The 24181-nt window shown below is 35.3% G+C and overlaps 1 long non-coding RNA gene across 1 annotated transcript in view; it reads left to right on the forward strand.

Annotated features, from left to right (window-relative positions):
* Nucleotides 1–4356: 4356 nt before the first annotated feature.
* The window catches only part of LOC119700756, a 33127-nt gene continuing 13302 nt past the window's right edge, over nucleotides 4357–24181 (forward strand). Inside the window, exons 1-2 of the long non-coding RNA XR_005256873.1 lie at nucleotides 4357–4514; nucleotides 9946–9996. This is a non-coding gene — a long non-coding RNA (uncharacterized LOC119700756). The remainder of the gene's footprint in view (nucleotides 4515–9945; nucleotides 9997–24181) is intronic.

The following is a 24181-nucleotide window of genomic DNA, read 5'->3' on the forward strand; positions in this document are numbered from 1 at the left end:
CTATGTCTTCTGCAACTCCATTATAATCACTTTCTGAGTGGAGATAGGTTGCTGAAGAGTGTGATGATTCTGTATCCCTTGCTTTTTAACAATTTTATTTTTGTGGTCTAGTAGTGCTTGATGTGTAGAGTTAATACTAATACAAATAAATACATATTTTCATCTCAAATAACTGAAGATAATGTTAAGAGACAATGCCCTGGTGAGTAAAGGAGTGTGATGAGTACCTTCCAGGAGGATAGCTACATCCAGTAAAAGGGCAAATGGAGATAAAGCGGTGGTAAGCATGCCAGCAGCTTACCATTGCTGCTGCCCCTACTACTGCACAGAAAGAGTTGACTTCAGCCTTGTGGAGGGGCTGAAAGGGGAGAAAGTGTCAGGAGGGAAATGCACACAGAAAAAAGGGTTTCTGTGTAATCCATCACATGTTTGAAATTACTTGTAGTTTTTCTGCAATGGAGTAAACTGAAGCTTGGTTATAGAACTCAATACCAGAAGCATCAGTCTTCAAAATGCAGTAAATTCCTTCATAAGTGTCATCAAGAAAGGTCAGGAACATGCTGATGTTATAGGAAAGCCTGGATTATTTGCTTCTGATCTTGAACAGATGTAAATAGAAGCAGCTACAGCAAAGTTATTCTATAATTAGATTTCATGCTGGTTTGAAAGTTGCCGGTTATAGATCTTCTAATAGCAGATAATGCCACAGTTTTAAGCTGTTCATTTGGATTTTCTGCTACTTTAATGAAAAAAATTATTATTATTTCAAGTTATGTGGGCTGTGTCACATCATCATTTTTGTGCCAGGCAACTGGAATATCTCTTCTGGCTCAATCTTTTGTAATGATGAGACTTTTCTTAAAGATTCTTGTTTGCAAGACAAACATCTTCTGTCTGTACTGTCTGATTTGAAAGTTTCTATCCAAACCTGTGGCAATTCTAAGAGTAAGGAATCTGTCCCTATCACCTTTTTTAACTGGTGGTAAGGCACTTCAGACTAACAAAGACAAGTAGATGTCTGGATTGCTCCCTCACATGACTGGGGCTGATAGTTTGGCCAACTAGTGAAATGTCAAATTAATATTCTATTTAAGCTAGGTTTCAAAAAGACTAACCTAGAATTTTTGCTTTCTAAAAGCCATTCAGACAATGGAGTCTGCCTGAAATATAAAGCTATAATTTCAGTTCTAAATTAAGAAAACATGTATAGAGTATCAGTTGTCCCCAAGTCTCAATATACAGAATACTGGTTTGTAGCTTGTAGGTCTATTGATCAACAAGAATCTTGAGCCTGAGATCTGCAGGGAAAAATATTGTCACCTGCTTTTTCATCCTGTGATTTTCAAGGACTTTGAAAGCAATTGTAAAATCCACAATTATTCCATCACCTCTCATTCTGAAAAGACTGAAATGCTGGAACAGGAGGGACACATAATTTGGAAATATACTCACTTCAGTCAGAAGTAGAAAAAGTTCCACGAGGCCATTGGAGACTTCAAATGCTATAGAAATTGTGCTAGGTTTCACTGAGATTTACCAAATTATTTTAAATTTTTAATTTCTATATAACAATATGGAAAATCAAATAAAATCTAAATGGAAAATTAGGGAAAAGGCAAAATGAATTCTAGATCAGATACCTCTTTACTCTCTAAGAACAAAAAGTTCTTTTTTTTTCTTTTCTTTCTTCTTCCTTCTTACTTGCATGGAGACTATGCAGTGAAACCACATTCCTCAACTTCTTCCTGTACCGCCCTTCACACAAAAACATCTTTTTCACCTTCATCAAAGGGCAGAACTTGTCCTAAACAAGAACAAAGAACAAGGGAGAAGTTTTATCAGATAAAATTGGATGCAGATATTATTCCTGCAGTTTCTGCCAATGGGTAGTTGGCTCCAGCACCACCCTCCTGAATGAAGGTAGGTACCTTCCTTCACTTTGTCAAATAATGAAACAAATATGATTGTAAAAATTCTATGATTTGCTTATGGTTTTTTTGTATAAACGTATCCTAATTCCCTGACTAGTTGTTCCTGCATTGCAGCCTGTTGCCCTTCCTTCTCACAAGTTCTTAATTCATTTCCTATAACATTAAGAAATACTTTGTAATTTAAACCATGGAAATTGCATATGTTGATTCCCATGAGGTAACTTAGTCCCTTATATAATTTTCCTTCTCATACATAATTTAACTTACATGTTATTTGAAAATATTTTGGGACACCCTTGATTGCACAGTGTTTACTGAGCAATATTCACATATTTTTCAGGTATCTGGCACCCTAGTCCTTTCAGAAGCAGAAGAAACTATTTGAGTGTACACTTTGCTGAAGAGCTGAGAGCAGGTTTTCTCTGAAAAACTTGATTAATAAGATGCCTGTTTGATTCTCTGTAGGACACAAGTTCTTGGTAGCTGTCAGAAGCAGGATAATACAGCTTGGATATTAGAACTCTTACACTTCTAATCATTATGGCAATAGGAATCATATATCTTCTGTCTTGCAAAGCGTAACTCTGACACGTATTGATGTTTCAAGCTTAATGTCCTGTATTGTTTAAAGCCAAATCTCTACTGACACTCTGAGGGTACCAAATTTGTAGCTTGTAGTATACAGGGAATGTTTAAAATACTTTTGAAAGTCCTTGGCTAACAAATATTACTTATTGTATTAGAGTCATAGACCTGACTGACTCACAGACACCCTTTTATTTGCCTTATATATTTCTCATCCTTCTCATATTGAAATCCATTTTGAAGTGAAAGATGTTTATCTGTCTTAAAAGTTATTGAGGCTGCCATAAGCGTGGGTAAGATGTGCAGTACTATTTTTTAGCCCAAAGTTACCAAAAGCCCAATACTCAGAGGCAGCTCAGGTTGTGATTTTCGTCCATCTTTCCCTTTTTCAGCTTGATTTAGGTATAAGTTTGTTGCTGCACTAGGTGCACCAGCACTGATGTGTACAAGTCATTCTCTGCACTGATATACTCCTAGCTGTCTTTTTGGCGACATTAGGAATTCATCAAGAATGACAGCCCAGGTTCAGGCACAAGAAATCTGTTTTCATTCATCATGTGGTTGAACTAGCTACTCTTTGATTACTCTCAACACTTTCAAAAGGCCATCTAACTTTTAAAAAATTAATTCATCTTTTTACGTACTTGGGAAACATCCTGAGTTGGAGTCAGGATCTGCATGGGCCCCAAACACAAGTTTCAGAACTTACTGTCCCTTTACTCAGTGACACAGCTTACAAAAAAACCGCAGCACTAAAGGACTCATGAGTCAGTTCCTGGATTCCTGCAGTTTATAACCCAATGTTAAGGTAAAAAAGGGAATATTGATTTCCCTTCAGGCTAATATACTGGAGTACAGGTAAAAGAAGTTCAGTAATGTCTGTGTATCAAGTCAGCCACCCTTGCTAAGGGAACAGCAGCCTCCAGCACAGAAACAAATAAACAAGTAGCTTCTGCTTAGTGAAAGAAGCATCATAAACATAAACATCCAGAAATTATGTCATGTCAGATAGTTCATCCATTCCTTCTATGTATGCAATTACACATGTTTAACCATTAAGATGGGCAGATGTCTCTTTAGTCCAGATGGTACTATCGTGCCACCTAAGTTGCTGACATGTACCTAATTTTCTTCCAGCTGGTGTCTTAGTGCAAATAGACTTGAACAATTTCAAGGACTTGCACTGACATATTGGAATAAAGGAAAACCAAGAAAACAGACAAAAAAACAAAACAATTTGAATTCATAGAAGTATTTCCATGGCTTAAAATGCCTCTAATGGCTATATTTTTCATTACAAATACAAAATGTTGAAACATATGACGTATGTCAACAAACCTGAATGAGTTTTACATGAAAATATACATGAAAGTGTTCTGTAAGACTGTTAGGGAATGCAAGATCTTCAAGAAAAGCTCATCTGCTAATGCCAAGGTGCCATATAAGAGTGTGTGAGAAATAAAACTTCAGTGTCTGGGGAACTTCATTCTGTAAAATCTACCAAGTGCAAATCTTTGTTTAGACTTTGGGCAATATTTATTTTAAAATACATTCTATGCTGCAGTTTTTAATATATTAAAAAGTTCATTTCTCAGAAGAACTACACACCTCCTATAAAATGCACTTTAAGAAATTTCAGTTTTTAAGATTCTTTTGTTATTTGAGTTAAATCAGTGTCTTAGTTTGAACTGGGAAAGAGTTAATTTTCTTCTCAGTAGCTGGGTACAGTTTTGGATTCAGTGTGAGAATGATGTTGGTAACACACTGATGTTTGGTTGTTACCAAGCAGTGCTTACCCCAAGTCAGGGACTTTTCAGTGTCCCAGGCTCTGCCAGTGAGGAAGTGCACAGGAAGCTGTGAGGGAGCATGGCCAGGACAGCTGACCTGAACTGGCCAAAGGGATATTCCATACCATGAAATGTCATGCTGAGGACGTGGGGAGGGTCCCAGGAGCTGCCAGTGACAGCTCAGGATGGGCTGGGCATTGGTCAGCAGCTGGTAAGTAATTTTACTGAGCATTGATTTTCTTCCTTGGGATTTATTCCTGTCTCTCTCTCCCCTTTTCATTACTGTTATTATTACTATTATTATTGTTACTATTATTATTATATATTACTTTATTTCAGTTATAAAACTGTTCTTATTTCAACCCACAGGTTTTAACTTTTTCTCTGACTCTCCATCCCACTAGGAAGGGGAAGAGTAAATGAACAACTGTTGTATTTAGTTTCCCACTGGGGTTAAACTCATAAAATACAGGAGAATTAATTTACCTTATGAAAAAATAGAATATGGTTTTCTGAGTCTATTAAAGTATTTTTTCAGTAGAAGCAAGCATTAGTAAGCATTCAGCATGAACCACACTCTATGATACAGATATTGTCTTACTTCCCTATAGTGCTTTATTTTAAAGGATTTTTTCAATAAATCTCATGTTCTATATTGGAACCATACACACACCTCCATACAGGTGCATATAGGTGCATAAGTGCATCTGCTCACTCAGAGGTGATAGTCTATTTGTGTAGGTCTGAAAGAAAATCTTGTTATTTATTTTAATAAATCTTTAGCAAAATCATCATTGTGAAAAATCTCTTTTACTATTTCCAGGTCAGGCTTCATTAGCACAACACAAGTAACTGCCTTTAGATTGCCATTGTTTACATGCCATTGAAATTAGAAGTAAGATGATAGATTTATCTCACAGTCAAGTCTCTAAAACTTCTGCAGAAAAATTATACCTTGGAGAAGATTTTGAAAGACACTTTTCCCTCAGTTTGTTATAACATGCAGAAGCTCACACTATTCAGTGTTATTCACTGAAAGTTCATACACTTAGGGAAGCAGACTGCTTGGTTCAGGCAGATTAATCAGATTTGTTACCCAGAATAGAATTATCCATAAATAATTCTTATAATAAGAGAAGAAATGATAATCCACAGCTGGTGCAGAGGCGTGCTCACAGTGGGCCCAGTCACTGCATGGGGCTGCCAGACCCAGTGTGATCACAGTGATAAAGCAGAACAGGACACACTGCTCTGCCTCTTGTTGGTAAGGGGAACACATCACCAGTGTGGGTCTAAGGGGAATCTAAGAATTAATTGTTATTGCTATTTTTGCTTTAACAATTTAGAAGTCCAAATTGTGTAATACTAACATTCCTAGTCCAAACTAAAACTCCTAGTCCACAGAATAGATGTGTTAATAATACAGGTAAATTTATTACACAAAACCACCGTTCTACTGACACCTATATTGGCCTTCCAGATGAGCCCCTGAATCCTAAGAACAAATATTTAATTTTCCAGGAAAAGAGAATGTGGCATAGGGGCCATTGCCATTGTGCTTACTTTGGAGTAAGCACTATCATGTCATGACTCTCATGACATGCATTAGATCAATGATACAATTTTTCTCAAAGCTGGGCATAAGTGTTATTATTTTCCTTAATTTTTTTTAATGCATTGCTTTCTTTTCATTGCTTCACAGTTGAAGCTTGAAAGATGCCCCCCAGCATCCCCCAGCCCCTGTTACCCCAGGGGTCTGTTGTTTTTTGCCCAGTGGTTCCCTGGGATTCTTAGGGCTTTGCCATAGACAGTTCCCATTGCTGAAGCTAAAAAAGGTCAGGCAGCAGTTACTGACTGCTAAACCAAGCTACAGCCAGTTTGGTCCAAGACAAGTGCAGCCTCGTGCTAAGGCTCTGCACTGCCTTTGCACAGTAATGGAACAAATTTAACATACTCTCCAGCCCACCGACTGTTCTCTTTTCACAGAAAAAGAATTCTACTCAATAATTTCAGTACTGATGTTACTGGCCATGGAGATCTTGAGCAATTTAAGGATGATTACAGGGCTCTGGGGGTTAAGGCAGCGAGCACAGGGAGTCAGACTGTGGTCTCCCCAACCCTGCCAGTCACTGGGAAAAAGATGGCCATGGGCACGTCCTGCAATTTAACACCTATATGTATAGCTTTTGTTTCAGACAGAGCCCTGAATTTCAGGACTACAAGACCCTCCAGAAACAAAGACAACCAATGTACTCTTTACACTGACCTTGAATATCAAGTTCTGCCCTCATGCCTCTCAGACCTTTAGTGTCAGGATGTGGGGGAAGGAAGTACTAACAGCAGCAGAGGAATATCAAAGGTAGCAACCACTCGAGTCAGTTTGACATACTGAAGTTGACACTGGGACGCATGCACCTGTGATTGCTAAGGGATGTTTTAATGAGAGGCCACTCCCTGTTATCTTCTCACAGGTCACAGTGATCAGGAAGTTCCCTATTGCAGTGGGAAAAAAAAAAAAGTCATTTACATCTTAAAGAACCCAAGAGGGAAGATCCAGGGAACAAAAAGCCGATTAAGCCTCATTTAGAAAAAGCAACATACGTGCAGGAAGACAGAAGAACACTCATGGATTTACCAAGAAAATAAAAGAATCATTTGCTTTTGTGAGGGTCAAAAATAATTAAAAATGAGAAAGGAGAGCACACCCCATCATGGGGAGGTGTCTACAATGGTCGAGGCTTGATGAGTCAAATGACCCCCTCACTAGGAATGTGGAGATTGATGCAAAGAAATGTTTGATACACTTTGCTGCTTGATGCACTTAGAAAAACAGAGCACACAGCTGGGCACATTCAGACCCCATTTTAAAAGGCAGTTTGCCTAGACAGTGATTTGTGCAATATAGAACACCTCATTTTTGACAGTAATGTTGCTGTCGTGGGATTGTTACCTGCAGAAACACAGTAAATATTTCTAAATCCCAAATAAGCCTAGTTTTTGAGTTGTGAGTCTCACTTTAGGAAGCCTTAGATGGGCAGCAGAATGGCAGGCTTAGATGTCCCAAGACACAGCCTGTTTACAATCATTTAATTCCTTGCTACATCCCAGTGTTGGTGTCACAGTCTACCGAACACAGAAGAAATATGAGCGAGATTCAACATCCTAGTGTTTTCAACAGCAGATTATCATGTCCTATTTGTTTTCTCATTAGCAAATTAAAGGGAGAGATAATAAAAGTGATATTAGCCACACTGACTGAGCTGCTCAGTTCTTGTTCCTTCCTAGAAAGAAATATGTGGATCTTGGTGAATGAGATTGCAGAGGAGGATTGATTGCAGTTTATGAGGGATAAGGTTGTCTGAAGGGAACACATCTATTTGTGTGTCCCCAGCTCCCTGCTGCTGATGTTGCTTTTGTTTTTCTATGAATGCTTAAACTTAAATGTTGCAGAAAGGTTTCTTCCATAATGTCATTAGTGAAGTCAAAGCAAGTCTGTGTTCTTATGACTCCCAGTCCTGTGCTTTAAACAAACTTAGATCTACTGTATCACTTTATAATCTGATTTATAAACATTTTTATAGCTCTGAAAATGCCTAGCCCTAAGAATGATTTCTAAAAAGACAAATTGCATAATGATAGGGTACACATATAAATATTGTGTCCCTTGTTTAAATTTCACAAAACAAATACATTAAAGCAAGTTCTGGCAGGCAACCTAAGGCTTTGAACTATCTGAATTGTTTCAGTGTGGCTCTTTTTATAAGGAACACTTATTTCCCCAGATGATTGGAGAACATAGAAGAAGAATGTTAAGTATTTAACTTGCTAAGTTTAAAATAGCTCTAATCAGTGAGCTATTTATTACTTCAAATATTTTCTGGAAGGAAAAAGAATAAGGCTAAAACTTACTGCTGCACTTAATGGAACTGAAAATAAATTATGGTGTGATAAGACCTTGCTATATGCACAATTTTGAAGGTGTCTGAGAAGGCATTCCTCTGTTTTCTCACTAAGGCTGCATTTTAATCAAACCGAGCCTGTAGTTCTCTTTAAATAATATATATGCAAATACGTAGAAATGTCACTGTTCAGATATTACGTACATGGATTAAACTTTCTATTTGCATCTAATTTTAGCCACTTTGCAAATAATCTTTCAGACTGCAAGATTCTAGGGGCAGTGTGGGTTTTGCATTCGGAGAGAACTACAGAACATTAATTAGTAAATTGCTGTCTTTTACTCTGTATCAACCCTTTTCCCTGTGTGGGATTTCAATGGCAAAAAATTATAATGCCCTGTACTGAATGAGGCCAGTATTTTTGTTTATTATTATTCATGTTATTATTACCAAGGTATCAACAATGGTCATAGCCAAAAAAAAGGTAATTAATGCATACTTCTGAAATTTTATGGGAAGAAAATAAGTACATTATAAAGACAGAAAATTAATTTTTACTGAATAATTAAAAAATAAATTTATATGACAAGTTGGTTTTTTTAAATTTTTTTTAAATTTCTTTTCTGCATGTTTGTGTTATCAGTGTCACTGAACAAAGTCAAGCTGTCGGCACAACAATAAAGCACGTGGAAGTCTAACTGGGATTTTTTACACCAAGTGCAAAATTGAATCTTTCAGCTAACTTACTCTGGTCATATCATGAAGTGGACTTGACCAGGAATTACTTTCTGAAGACACACAATACTAATCTTAATAATAAGAGAGAGAAAAGTACTGTTTGCTTGGAAGAATATTGTAGCAAAGTTGTTGAGAGATTGTGAATTGCTAAATCATGAATTGAAATTTCTGATTTTATTTCTTCATTCTCTGCAAAGAGAAGCGAGTCATGTAGAGCCCTGCCTGGTATCAAGGCAATGGACCTACAGCTGATATGCTTCTACAAATTTGTTACATGACATCCCTGTTAAAATCTTAAATGGCAAGCATTTTGGTGTGTAAGTGGAGTTCAGCATTAAAGAAGCAACTCTTGATAATCCAGAGAATTTACAGCTGAGAAATTGATGAAAAATTATATTACAGATGTTATATCATTCAAGAGTGAGAAATTGTTTTAAAAAAATCATAATTTTGTTCTCTGTGGACACTGAAAGCCCTCATTTCAAGCATTTTCACATTTATTGGAAATAGAAACATCTTTCTCCTCTATCTACCAGGCAGCTAAGACATTTTGGACATAGAAGTTTATGGAAAAGATTGTTAATGCGCAGCGCATCTACTTTATGGAAGCTATTCTATCATTGTACAAATCTATAGGTAAATACTACAAAGGAAAAACACATGCTCATTGAAACTGCATATATGTACATAAGGTATAATTCTTGTAGCAGTTTCATTCCTTCCAAAATTCGGATTCTAGGTCCAAATTCGAAAGGTAATTTTCAAAATTAAATTTCATATTTAAATTAATATATTCAAGAAGCCATTGAAAAGTCATGCTGAAATAGTTTTTGAATTTTCTAAAATCTTTGAAAATTAGGAATTGCCTATGAAAGAACACTAATACTCTGGGCTCAACATTTTTGCTTTTAAGAGGGGAAAAATAATTTTTAAAAAGGACATTGATTTGACATCTGCAAAGCACAAAGAAGCAAATTAACCATTTTTTGGAATATTTTCTTTCAGAAACAGAGCAATGAATTGAAAGAGCAAGTTGCTCATCTTCATTTTTTAGTGGTATGTTTCTTTTATTCTTCTATATTATGCTGTTTCGTTTTCTGTATTTATTTATTTACTTACTATCATGCAGAATGCAATTTTTTGGCTCTAATACATCTCTTGCATATTGTCTTTATTAATTGGTTTACCTCCTGCTTCTGCAACAACCAGCCTTATTAGACAACCAAGCAGTGGAATGTCCTCTGGCCCATGAATTAAAGACTCTCTTTTCAGACTTTCAAACTGGGCACCAGGTACCAGGTATACCTCTTCCTCTAGTGGTATCTTGGCTAGGACAGTCTGTATGTATTGAGTTACAGAATATCACACACCCACAAAAAATTTATAAGCTAATAAGTAGCCAAATGATGATCAGGGTGTATATTTTCTATTCAGAAGCATTTCACACTGTTCTAATTGCTCGTATACAGGATATTAGCTATTATGTATCAATAGAGATCAACATTTCCATGAAGCTGATGACAGAATTAATATTCCCTATTGTCCTTGTAAGGACAACCCTTTACTAAGTTGTCATGCAGTCAATTTACTGCCTATACAAGGATAAAGAATAAAAGCTGTAACTAGCACATTATTCACCTAGTTTAAAATGACAGATAAACTGTATAGTGAAGTATCTTTTCCTCTTAGTGGATTATAAGAAATCTTGAAATTTTAAACTCAGATTTTCCAAACATCTATGACAATATCATGTGAATCTTCTAATCAGAGTTTCACATAATAAAGTCCCAGCTTGGAAAACCTGCCACTGAGTCTCTATGCGCTGCTATTTCTCCCAGGAATACTCTGTCAAGTTCACCTCTCTTTTCATATGGTCCCAGCCAGCTCTCCACATCAAGCCCAAAACCAACAGGGGCAGTGGGAGCCACAGGCTCTTAACTCCTGTCCTGCCAGCCAGGGCAGCCCTCCCCTTGCTTCAGTTCAGACCTACAGCAGCCTGATCATCAGGACTAGGTGCTGCAAAAACCAGCTTGGGCAGGACTTATTCAGAATAATACACAAAGCAGTGCACATGCCCAGCCTTTTGGAAGGCATTAAATGCTAATCTAAAGAAGCTGAATTCATGCCTTAGCACAGCTCTCAACGTGCACGTCTGGGTCTGTCACGCACTTAGGAGGAGTGACTGCATAAGGATATGACAAATCATCCACAGACAGTGTGTTTGCTCTTATCTGTGCAGACAGAGGGGAGAGGTTTTCAAAGTGTTTCTGCTGCATTACATTTCTTAAGAAATGCACATGCTGCTATGTTTTTTACAGCAATTGATATTTTACATTCAGCCTAGAGACATGCTTGCTAGCTCACTTAAACTCCAGGTCTTTCCAAACATGCAGGGAATGGACCACCCTGCAGTTAACTCTCATATATTTGTTCTGAAACCAGCTGTGACAAGCTTTAGATCCTGAATGTACATTTACCCTGACAGCTGTCCTAAGGTGTTCAAGTGTGTAGATATGCTCTAATATCTGTTTCTTACAGCACATCATGTGGTAACTAGTAGTCAGCAAATCCTTCTCTTCCTTAGTCCAGATCCTGGTTATTGTAATTCACTTAGAGTTTAAACTGTTACATATTCTGAGTGTAATATACACCAGATGTACCTCACAGGTGAATCTATTTTATTTGAGATAAACCAAATACATCAAAGTCCCATGTCACAACATTTACTTCACCTCAGCAAATAAAATATCCAGGACATAAAAGCCTTAAGCTTTAATTTTTTTGATGTATATAGGCGAATCACTTCTAAGAGAAGTGGGCTTTTTTGGGGGGGGCTTTTTGATGATCTCAAAATTTTTACTAGGACAATTAGTTTTTAACACTGCAATTTTTCACTCGTAGGAAAATAACTTGCACTTCTTTCTGCAAGCATCTGTTTGTTTCCAAGATTATACTTTTGTTTATTCAGCAATCATGCTCTACGGAAAACTCCTGACTGAAATTAAAACCATCCAGAACTTCACAATATCTATTGGATATTTGCTCCCATGTGTTCTTTCTGTGAGCAGTAAGCATGAAAAACATGCCTAACCTCTCCTTTGGAGTCAAATGTAAGTAAAGAGGAACTAAACAGAAAGGAAAACACCATAAGGACAATTTGTAGAGCTAGAAAATGACAAAACCTGAATTTATTCATCTGTGTTTCAAAGGAAGAGGCAAGGCTTCTGGACTACTTACTTGGTAAACTCCATGATTTTGGGTAGCATTAAATACATTCCCCTTCTATGGTAAAAAGAGAAAGATAAAAGGTTGGATGGGGTTTCGAGCTACATTGTTTAGTGGCTGGTATCCCTGTCCATGGCAGGGAGGGGTTAGAACTAGATATCTTTATCTTTACCCTTCAAATCCAAACTATTCTAAGATTCTCTGATATCAGAGACAAAGTTGACCCTCAATAGTCACTATATTACATTCAAATAATTAAAATCTAATACTTTATATAATGGATACTCTATAAATTCAAGTATAACATTCAGCTATTTTACCATATAAATTAGCTCTATTTTATAATCCCTTATGAGACAGAACTTCTCATAAGTTCCAATTAGAACTTCTAATTAAAAGCACCTCATTCATATTTCACTTACAACAACAAAAGTACTGTAAAATAAGCTTCATGTCACTTTCTTGTTAATGTGATCCAGGTACTGCCAGACAAGAAAAAGATGCAGAACATGAAAACAGCAGTATTAAAGTATTAAAGAAAGAATTTCATCCTAAACTCATAGCACTTTTATTCTGCTTTGATTCTCTTTTGGCTTGTGGAGAAAAATATGGGAATATATGTAAAGCCACAAACACAAGATTTTTAAAATTATTTCTTCCAAATTGTTGGCACTGACAAGAAGATAAAAGAACATAGATAACTATATCAGTAGAATTCATATAACACAGGTATACATTGTCACTTTTCTTCTATTCTTAAATAAGGGGTAGTATACAGCTCCACTTTTCCCAGGAGCAGTATAAGTAATAGAAGTTATCTGTTATTGCTTTGTTCCCAAAGAAGATTACTCCACTTATGCGCCCACCTATATCAACGCAGAGATGTACAATATGCTGCATTTTTCAACTCTTCTCAATTTACTACCTGCACATCTATACGGGAAAAACAGTAATTCATGGGAGTTTGTTCCATTTTTGAAAAATAATATAAACCTGGAGGTGTCCTGCATTTCCTCTGTATTGTTTATGATGAGAATGAGGAAGGTGATAAAAACCCTGAAAAATTTGTGATCATTCATCCATACCTGAAGCAGAAAATGAGCATGATTCAGAGAATTTAAACTGCATATTTTACTTCTATTTTCATGGATGATACATTTTGCACGCTCCTGCTTCCTGTTTGGTATGGATCTTACAGTCTTATAAATTGCTTTCAACTACATGGTAAGGTCCCGGTATTAGATACAATATATGGAATAGAATACATCCTCCTCTGTTTCTGACACAGAACAGAATTATACTTCATTTCATGTCTCATTTTAATGAATTCTTCATGAATTCTCTGTTATTTCATTTTTAGAACAGTATAGTAACTTCTTTCTTTAATTCAATTAAGTTCCTTTGAATAATTTATTCATATATGTGTAAGTAGATATAGTTCTGAGACTTACTAAAGTCACTAACTATTTAGCCCATTTTCATTGTATCCTTTTTAAAAATATTTTTCATTTCTGCTTTGCAGCCACAGGGCAACATTTCATGATATGACATTTCTTCTTTCATTTAATTTATTCTTCATTTTGTCACATTTTCCCACATCACAGAGTTCATTTTGAGAAAGTACCAATTTCACTATAGGATTTAATTTCTCTCTGATGAAAGGCAGGCAAGTAATCACAGAATCACAGACTATTCTGGAAAGGACCCACAAGGATCATTTAGTCCAACACATGTGGAAATGGTCCATACTGGGATCAAACCCACGACCTTGACATTAGTGCAGCAATGGAGTTGGACTGCACGTATAAAATAGTACATAATAGCACCCTTTCATTAAAATCTTATTAAATTATTCTAGACTATATAGAATATCACTTAATGCCATCAATTTATGTAAAAACAGAAAAGCTATGAACTAGTTAATTTTCTGTTTCTGTGAAAATAAAATGATTTGATATTCTAGTTATTAAAACAAAAATACTTTTCTTAGCTGTTTATGTTAAAAAACAAGTTCAACCTTGAGTAATTTCCAATTGATAAAAGAAGTACATGATGTTCCTTTTCAAATGTACAGAAGCATATTAAATAATAATTGTTCTAGTCCAAACAATCTACATGGTTGTCAGGACAATTGTAAACCAGAATAACAATAGCCATTATTTATCAATGTTAAATGTTTCCTATAAATTTTCATACATTTATGAGACAAAGACTTCTTCACTTAGACAGTGAGAATATGATAATAAAGCATACATGTTATTTCTAGAAAGATATGTAGAAAAAGATTTAGGCACCTTTCTGTATGACTAATAATACAGCACATAGATACCACCAGTCAAGTGAAATTGCAAAGAATCATGTACATGTAGTAGAAATTATGAAAGAAAAGAAGGGAGAATATCTATAATTATTTTCTAATCACTGTGTTTGTGTTGTGAAAGTCGCAAGCATATTATATTTCTGTATTTCTTAAGGAGTTAAAGACCAGTTGGCGTTAAAGTGCCTGAAGTCATTAAGGGCTTCCATCATTTATTATTCTTCAGGAAATGCCCGCAGTTGTCATCATTACTATTTAAATTATACAATAACTGATATTATTAAAAGCTCTTGTACATACAGCTCTAGACCTGCCCAGAATTCTCTAAATCTCTTATCTCCTGTGCAATTTACTCAATAATCAGAGTGCAGCTAGCCAGTATAATGAAGCAGTTCCTTCACCAAGCTCTTGGGATGGGATGGCTTAACATCAGTAAGGAAAATTGCTGGTGTGAAACCTTCTATTGGGGTAGGTTATGACAATTCTATTGTTTATTTGTCAGGATTATTCAGCCTTTTTACAATAGTTAATAATCCACACTGTAGCTGCAAATATGAAATAATTCAGCAGAGATTCAAAACATTTAAAATAGAAAGAATAGGAAACACTGCAATTAGTGATAAAAATCCCATTTTTCTCTTGTCAAAAACATCAAAACAATTAGATATTCACGTGTCTTTCTGAACAATAGTGACAAGCAAAAAGAAAGGGAAAAGGTTATTTATTAATTTTCAGCTTAAATAGAAAAATATAAAACAATGATAAAAATAGAAAATTACAGAAATACTCTACAGTAGAAATACTGGTAGCACTAGAAAAATGTGTTGGAGAAGTTAGTATTTGTCCCTTTGCACTTTAGACAGCCCTCATGGAAGTTACTTACAAAGGTAAAGGAAAACTCCAATCTATAGAAATAGAATTTGATCCTATACAAATCAGCCAAAAATATGGCATTTGCTAAAAGAGTGCTTTCTTTTCTAGTATAGTTTTATTTGTCCCATTTAATTCCATGACCACTGTACAATTCCTATTAAAATCTAGAGGCTGGTTCAGACAACAGGTATTTAGTGCAGCAGGAATATTCCATAAAGATAGGACTAAGACATTTTTTCTGCAAAAGTAAATTCTTGTTGCTCCAACATTAATTTTTAGGTTATAAATGTAGTTGAAAATCACTGGCATTTTAAAATTTATTTTAATAGCTGCAAAATCAAGCCTTAAATCCGTAAGGTTGATAGCTGCTCTGTAACCAATGCAGAGGCGTCCACCTTTTTATTTCCATTGCTGCTTTCCATAATTCAGGAGGGAAAAAAACCAAAGAAAACTCTCAGAAATATTATTCCCATCTTCCCTGAAACTTTATAAAACTGTATAATAACATGTCTTAAAATTAATGATGTTTGAAGGGAAAAATTGAAAGAAGTTATGAAGCTTGATCAACCAGGATATTTAAGACATTTTTACTTGGGGCATAACATATTTTACTTAAAGAACAGTCCTATTGCACCACAGTAATAGCAACTGAATCTTTTCAATAGATCCCTGATCTGTGTTTCCAAGTTATTGCAATCCAACTTGTTCTACCTGGCTGACATGAAAAGGTATTTCCCTGGAGGTATCAGCAGAGCTGCCAGTGCTGCAGCCCCAGCGGCAGGTGGAAGTTGAATCCCAGGTCCACAATCCATGTTCCAAGTTCATTTGTCCCAGCTCTTTTATTGCCTGGATGCATCAGGCTGAAGGAAAAAAATTAGGCATGCCCAGCTAGGACACCACCCAAAAGGAGTTCGTTTGGCCTACATTTACCCTGAGAAGGGTAAGGGTGCTGGAGAGGTAGCTTTTCCACCTTTCTACTCCTTTCTATTTCTGAGAAGCAGAGGTTTTTCTTTGGTTTTTCAGCAGAGGCATATGGCACCTCCCCTGATACAGCTTGGTGGCAAATCACAATTCAGGCATAAGAGATGGTCTCAGAGGCTTGTGCTGTGCTATAATTTCATAATATCAATGGACTTTTCCTCTATAGTCTACCTCAACAAGTGTCACTGTGGTCTTATTTCTGTGCTTTCTGGAGGAAGTCCAAAGCATTCATTTTAAAATATTGCTTTGTTTTGCTCTAAAGCATTGGGCAGTTACGCACAAATGGATATTCTAGAGAGTTAAGTGATAACAGATGTATAAACCACTACTTAGCTTCTGTCTAAGTTTCTGAAGAATTAAAAGGCTATATTCAGATGAATTTGCATCATTTTCCTTTGTATATTTCAATCTCTAGAAATACCAAATTTTGAGACACATCTTAGATGACATTAACCAGTGCAGAAAAAAAATCTACATGAAGAATTTTACATGTTGGACCACACATAGTAATCATTTGCCTTTACACTGTGAGGATAGAGTATCTAATGTGTATTATGTGCATACCTCCCTGAAAAATTCTTGAGTACCCATATCAAATGGTAATACTTTAAAAAGTAGAACCTCTCGGTGTGTTGGCTGCTGTATTGTCTTATCTTTTTGAAGAGTCTCTCTGGTGAATATCTAAAACTTGCTGTGCATAGATACAGTGAAATGTCACTAGGCAATGTCACTAGGTATTTTGATTGAGTATTTTAAGTTCTGTTAAACTCTGCATATTGTACCTTCATGCTTTTCTAATTTTAAAACCATTCTTTTGATAGATTTTCCTATTCCTATAATGGCATAGCATTTACATGACTCTCAAAATCAAGCTTTGTTCTTTGTTTAGCTCCCTGTTAAGAAAGCAGTATTGAATTTTTTTTTTCCTAAGACCAAGACAGGTTTCAGGTTTGAATGACTATAAACTTCTTCCTTTTTTAATCTTCTCTTTCATGCTTTTGTTTGTTTGAGGTATTAAGAAAATCCAATTCAAGATTTCTTGTAAAAGGAAATAGCAGCTTTCTTGTTCTTAAAAGCTTTATCAAAGCCTGAACCATTTCTTGTTTCCTGACCAGATAAACAAGAGAAATTTATATACTTTTTCCTGGTACAGACTTAATGTAGATAAGCATATCAATAACACTCTAAACAAAATTTTTAGTATCTTCTGTGACTGATACATGTTTTTCAAACTGGTCCATCATCCTCTCTTTTCATTACTTAATTTTGGAATGAAAACAGGAGGCATTGAAATATTGGAGCTCCTTCCCCTCTTTCAGTTCTTTCTCAGCCTTTGATTATTTCAACTTGAATTTTAACACTTGCTCCTTCCTCTTTTTGATAGATCACTTCTACATCACAAAAACAACCATAATGGCCCTCTATCTTAATTTTAGTTTTCCCCTGCCTTTTCTAAAACAAAGAAAATACAAGTAAACAAAAAAAGAAAAAAAACCTGCAAAAAAACCCAAGCTGAATAAACTACTGAGTTCCAAAGATAAGCTTGCACCTCCACAAATTTGTAAATTTAACATTTAAAAAATCAGTTCTTTAAAGTAATAAATGTTTACTGGGGTTTTTTATTATTTATTTGCACCTGCAACTTTTCAAGCACAATTACTCCTGGATACAAACATCACAGCCTAACAACTAGGCTTCAAACTCAGGAGGCTTGTCAGGACTTGTTTGAAATGCTGGCACATAATATCTTCTCCTTTCATAATGGTTGCTTTGCAGCAGATAAAATTGTTAATTCATTACTTTGTAAAGAAATTCAAAGTACTCAGAATGTAAGAAGTGCCCTAAAAAATAAATTCTCTTCTGATCTTTTCTATTTCTTTTCTATTCTGTTTTAGCCTATCCACTTGATATTGATCTGTCTGAAAAGATCATAATTTCAAAGGATTTCAAGTTTTGCACCATATTGTGCAAAACGTAATGTTTGTGGAAACTGTAGTGTCACAATTCAGTCATTCTGGAAGTGTATTAAATCATTATATAATTTTTTTTCCTTTGGCAGATGCTTTATTTTCTATAACATCAGATGTTTTAAAAATGTACTCTGGGTGGGGGAAAAATAATTTCTTGTACTTCAAATGCATACAGTTCTGTGATATTGATATAAGGCAATATGAACTGATGCTTCTGCCAAACAAATATTTTAGTCATAATGCTTCTGGTTATGCTCTTTTGCTTTGCCTTGAAAGGAAGACATCAAACATACCTACTGTTCAGAATGTAATGTGCTTTGCACTCTGGAGACATTATTTTAGTTTTAGCACAGAAATAGCTAAAAAGAGTTTAAAAATTTCAAACTATTTTGGTAAATACTAAAGCATATATACATATTCCACCACAAAATACAAAAAAAATTATCAAGCAAGCTGCAAAAATCCAGCAGGAGGCATTCTGAAAAATTAAAATGTAAAAACTATCCCTTTGTCAACCTAAGTTGCTATGTTGCTTAATAAAAGCAGGTAACTATTTTAGCTGGTCATGAAAGACGTAAATTTTTATTGTGAAGACTACAAGTGCTTATGGACTTCTTTTTAAAAATTGAAAAGGTACAGCTGACACCAATAATTGCAAGAACCTGAAGAGAATATTTTATATTGCTGCTGTATTGTACAGGTTGAAAGTAATGAAGACATCAATCTTGCAAATGTGGATCTGTTTCCCAAGGCCACTGTCACCAGCATTAGTCTAAATTTATTACAGCACTCACTGGTGCGTCAGTTACTCTTTTTTATCAACCTGAGTTCTTCCCTTCTAAGGGAATGGAGCTGATCTGCAGCAATCAAGAGAAGTGTTATTTTATGCAATCAAAACCACAGGATTATTTGACACAGTCTTGTGATGAACAACACCTTTTAATAAGTCAATTACTTTATATGGAAATAAACACTGCAAGTGAAACTCACACAAGGAACTTCAACATTCTGTTCTAGTGAGTTTCTTAGAGGGTGGGATGGTTGTGAGTATACTTTTAGCTCGGAATTTTTTATTGCCTATCAATTTTCAATATAATAGTGGAGAAACACAGACATGCTCTAGAGCTTCACGCCAAGTCAAATCACTCTAAATCAAAGCATGATCATTTTCTTTGTCTCAAAAGGCCATAACCTGAGAATAATGATTCTGTAGATCCTTCTGTACCTGTCCTTAGTTTGAGCTTCCAAGTAATTGGAAAAAAAGCAAGATTCATATATTAGTAGTGCAGCCATCACAGTCAGAACAATATTCCAATAGCAGTAGAGCTATAAAAGATGACCTGTGCTAGGAAAAAACCCACCATAATTCTATAAAATTGCAACAAAAACATTACCTAAAAAGCAGTATAAAAAGGGAAAGGAAGTCAAGTTAACAGCAATAAGATAATGAAAGTGTTTAGTCTTTCAGATTAGAAAATTTAGGATTTTTCAGCTGAAGCTGCATATGGGACCTTGAACACCAGACCACAAGCTGCTACTATATGTCCTGAAGGAGTGATATCTTCAGGTTTTACAGCATGGATATTATTATTCTTTCTCTGTAGCCAGTGAAAGTGATTATCTTCCACTGATTGTTGATAACTTTGTTAAAATTCCACCTGAAGGAACAAAAGAATAGTTTCTTGATTGTCAAAAAGATAAAATCATTAGTAAAATATCCAAAGGAATAAAAGAGAACAGAGTAATAAGTCAAAAGCAATGTATCTGTCTCTTGATCTCTGTACATGGACTCCTTCCATGTAGTCTTCCATTTGTTTCATACAGGCCTTGAGAAAGGAGGTCAGACTTCTGTAAATGATACTAATGCTGTCCTCCTAATATTTTAGCATATTGATACAGTTTTAGACCATTCTTCAATAGATTGTTTAAGTAATTATTTAGAAGCTATATAATAATGATTCTGTTATTCACTTTTATGCCTTGCACATGCAGTACCTGTTTGTTCCTTATATGTAGAGAAAGTAGACAGAAGTCCTTTTAAATTTAAAATGCAAAGCCATCCTTCTTCTCAGGTAAGTAGCCTGAAGAAAATCTCCAGGGTCTGGTTAACTGATCTGAAAAATCTGTTTTTTGGCAAAATCATACTTCTGTCATACAAATGGTTTGCTCATTTAGTAAAAAATTCACTAGACATTGGAAGAAGGGAGCTGACCAACATAGCTGGTGTTTTTTTCTGATTGTCCTATATCTAAACCCCATTATTATTATCTTCATATTAACTATTATCATAGGATCATAGAATATGCTGGGTTGGAAGGGCCCAATAGAAATAATTGAGTTCAATTCCTGGCTCTGTACAGGACAGCTCCCGGAGTCACACCATGCGCCTGGAAGCACTGTCCAAATGCTTCTTGAGCTCTGTCAGGCTTGGTGCCATGACCACTTCCCTGGGGTCATGAACCTGTTCCGGTGCTCAGTCACCCTCTGGGTGAAGAACCTTTTCCTAATATCCAACCTAAACCTTCCCTGAGAAAGCTTCATGCTGTTACCTTGGGTCCTGTGAGCACCAAGTGACCTCAGCTGCTCCTCATATGGATTCTCCTCTACACTCCATTTTTGAAAAGTAAAGTTTAAGCAAAGACTAAGAAAAACAAATACGTTTTATGTCTATAATCAGTGGACCTTATATAGAAAATAGGAAAATGAGAATAATAGCAATGAATTATGTGCTTGTTAATCTTTACATGGTGGTAGACCTTGAGAGAACACAGATGAAATAAGCTGCTGTGTGTTGATCTACTCTTTCAAGTATCTGCGGTTTGCAGTTTGACTTAGACCAGTGGTTCATTCCAAACCACTTAGTTTTCTAAAAGAGCCTAAAGAGGTGGGCCATGTCTCAGAACATTATTATTATGTTCTTCTTCTCCACCATATCCATCAGTAGTGTTATCTCTCTGGAAACATCTAGCTAGGTAGTGTTAGAGATGTGAGTGTTATTCCAGACGGACAGGAGAACCAATAGTAGGTTTAGATCATTCCTTTTATTTACAGAAAATGTACCAAGTCTTGTTTCTTTGGACATGGAATTTGGAAAACCAAAGTATAGTCCTTTTGCTTACAGTTTCATTTGCTCTGTTTTGTATGGGTGTTACTAGAGGCCTTGGCTGGGCCATGATCCCAGCGCTTTTCCAGGCTGCAGCTCGTGATTGATTGACATCTTTTTCTCAGTTTCTCTGCTCTTTCCCGCTTCATTCACACAGTCAAATCTTTACACACAAAAATTTAATAACAGCAGTCATTTCCCAGCTTGCTTTTGTGTTTTGGAAAGGAACTCATGCTTGACATTAAGAAAGAAACCACTATAATTTCTTTATAAAGTAAAAATTTTCTACAAATTCTTTAAATTAACTGAGTGATTACATCTTGTAAGTCAAATGACTTCTAAAGTAAGCCACTAGACTAGATCTTAGCATTGTAATTTTCATTTTTGCTTTGGTTTGCCTGCTTAAATTTTTTTGAAATGTTTAAAAGATCAAGCTAAAATCCCTATATAGTCTTGCTTATAAAAAAAAAAAGAAGTTTGTACCATATTTGTTACACAAGCTTTTCAGGGATAAAGGAACATCTCATTTTTTATGCTAAAGTAAAAAGAGCTTTTTTATTAATTTTAGGAAGACAGATAATGAACCTCAGCATTCCTTACTATATGTGATTTTATTTTTCACCAAAAGTCTTGGTTTTCATCAACAATAAAAGTAAAAAAAAAAACCAGTAATGCCATCAGATTGCATGTCTATATATGGAAGTGATATGAAAAGTTTTTTTATTTATCAAGCAATACTAAAATTGCATGGAAGTTTTCTTAAAAGATTTTATATATAAAATTTTAAAACTCAGTTCAGCCTCTAATTCTTACAAAAGGCACCAATGATTTCCATGCTCTGATCCTACACTGTCACCCAAACATGTCAGTTTTCACTGGACTGTAATTCATTAAAAAAAAAAAAAAAAAAAAACAAAACCAAAAAACAAACCCAGACTGTAAGTATTTGATCATGAGATCCATCCAGGATGTGTTTTACTCAGTTTTTGGATTTTGAATGGCTCCAGCTGGCATGAGGAAGTCCTTCTCTTCAAGGGACAGTGCTAAGATCATAAAATATTTTCCTTATATTTTATTTGACAACTAAGACAACCTCTTTACTTTCTGGCCCAAAAATATGGGCCATGAAGTCTGCCTTTGGTGAAGAATATTTACAATCTTCGTTATATCACATCTGTTAATGGTAAAACAAAATGGCTGATGTAATTCTTGTTTACATCTATGTCACCAGATTGACAAGCACATTTAAATTTTTTAAATGGTTTGATTTGAAATGGCTATAGCCCTTTGCTAAAACTGAGCAATGTAAAAACAATTTCTTCTTGATTTTGCCTTAGAATTCAAAAAACTCAAGGAACGCTATTATTGTTATAAGAATTTTCTTAGGGAATGAAAATTTAAAACAAAATCAATGCCAAATATGGTTACAAGTATGTCAAAAGTCTTACTTATCTAATTTATAATTGAGTACCCTCTAAAAGCTTTGTTCTATCATGAATTATTTTTACAGCAAGGTTTCATTGTAGCTTTTGATAGATTATGACCTTCTAAATACAGTGAAAGCATCATAAACAATGTGTCATATGAACACATTGAAAATAACTGAGAAAGATCACCTACTTTATTGTTCAACCCCTGAGGCATATAGAAATCTTACAGATTAAAGAAAAAAAGGTGAGAGTATGGAAATGAATAGATATCCATCTACAGGAATGTAATTTTTCATAGCAGTTATGACAAATCAGTCCTGCACAGAATTCTGAATGAATTCTGTGAAATATTTATGTGGGGATTTGTGACTAAGAAAACAAATTATTAATCTTAATGAAATACCTAAATTTTTGAATGAGAACCAAAAGGAAAGCACCGTTCATTTTACAAATCTCTATCAAAATCTTCAACTTAGACAGCAAGAATGCTGAGTATTGTCTGCTTGAGGACCACACCAGCAATTTCAAGACCACACAGAGCTGGATAAAATGCCAAAGAATTTTGGATGAACCAAGACATAGCGTGTATCTAGATAAGCAGGAAGAAATTCAGTGATATTTGCCAATTGCTTGGATAGGAACAGAACTGGGAGGTGATGTTGCAGGCTAAGTTCAGCCTTTTCACTTCAGCAAGGATTCATATGCTAAAATACACAGGTGTTCCATGTGGCAGATGAAGAAAGATAATTTGCTTGCTACAAGCCTGTGCTCCATCCAAATCATAGATTACCGTTAAAATTTTTTTCAAGCTATACTTAGACAGATTAACTGGTTTATAGGTAATTTCTTTAACTGCTTTGTTTTGAACTCATTTGCTTGCCAGTTTGTGGGACAAATATTAGCCAAGCTGAGTACAGGCAAAAGAATCTGGTTTAAAAAATTGTAAACTGTAATGTGACGGTATCAATGCAACTTTTCATGAGGTTATAAAACATATTTTTCAGTCTTCACTGAGTATCCCTTGGTAAAATGTTTGATTTTATAATATGATTCTTTCCTGAGAACACCTGTACTTATTCAAGATGTATTGCTGCTCAAACTAATAACTTGAAAAACTTTTAGAGGGTTTGGAATCTTAATGATTATGAGGATACTAGTACTCCTCCTCTAACTCTTTTCTGGAATTTTGTTTTATTCTTGGTGAAGATTTCTGACCACTGCTTTTGTTTTCAGCCAGCCACTCAAGAGGATTTTTCACAACTATTAACATATATAATTAATAGGCTGCAGAAATGGTCTGACATTCTTACAAAGTTCAAAATACAAAAATATCCATGAGATT

The sequence above is a fragment of the Motacilla alba genome, chromosome 4 (genome assembly GCF_015832195.1).
Source record: "Motacilla alba alba isolate MOTALB_02 chromosome 4, Motacilla_alba_V1.0_pri, whole genome shotgun sequence".
Classification (NCBI taxonomy): Eukaryota; Metazoa; Chordata; class Aves; order Passeriformes; family Motacillidae; genus Motacilla; species Motacilla alba.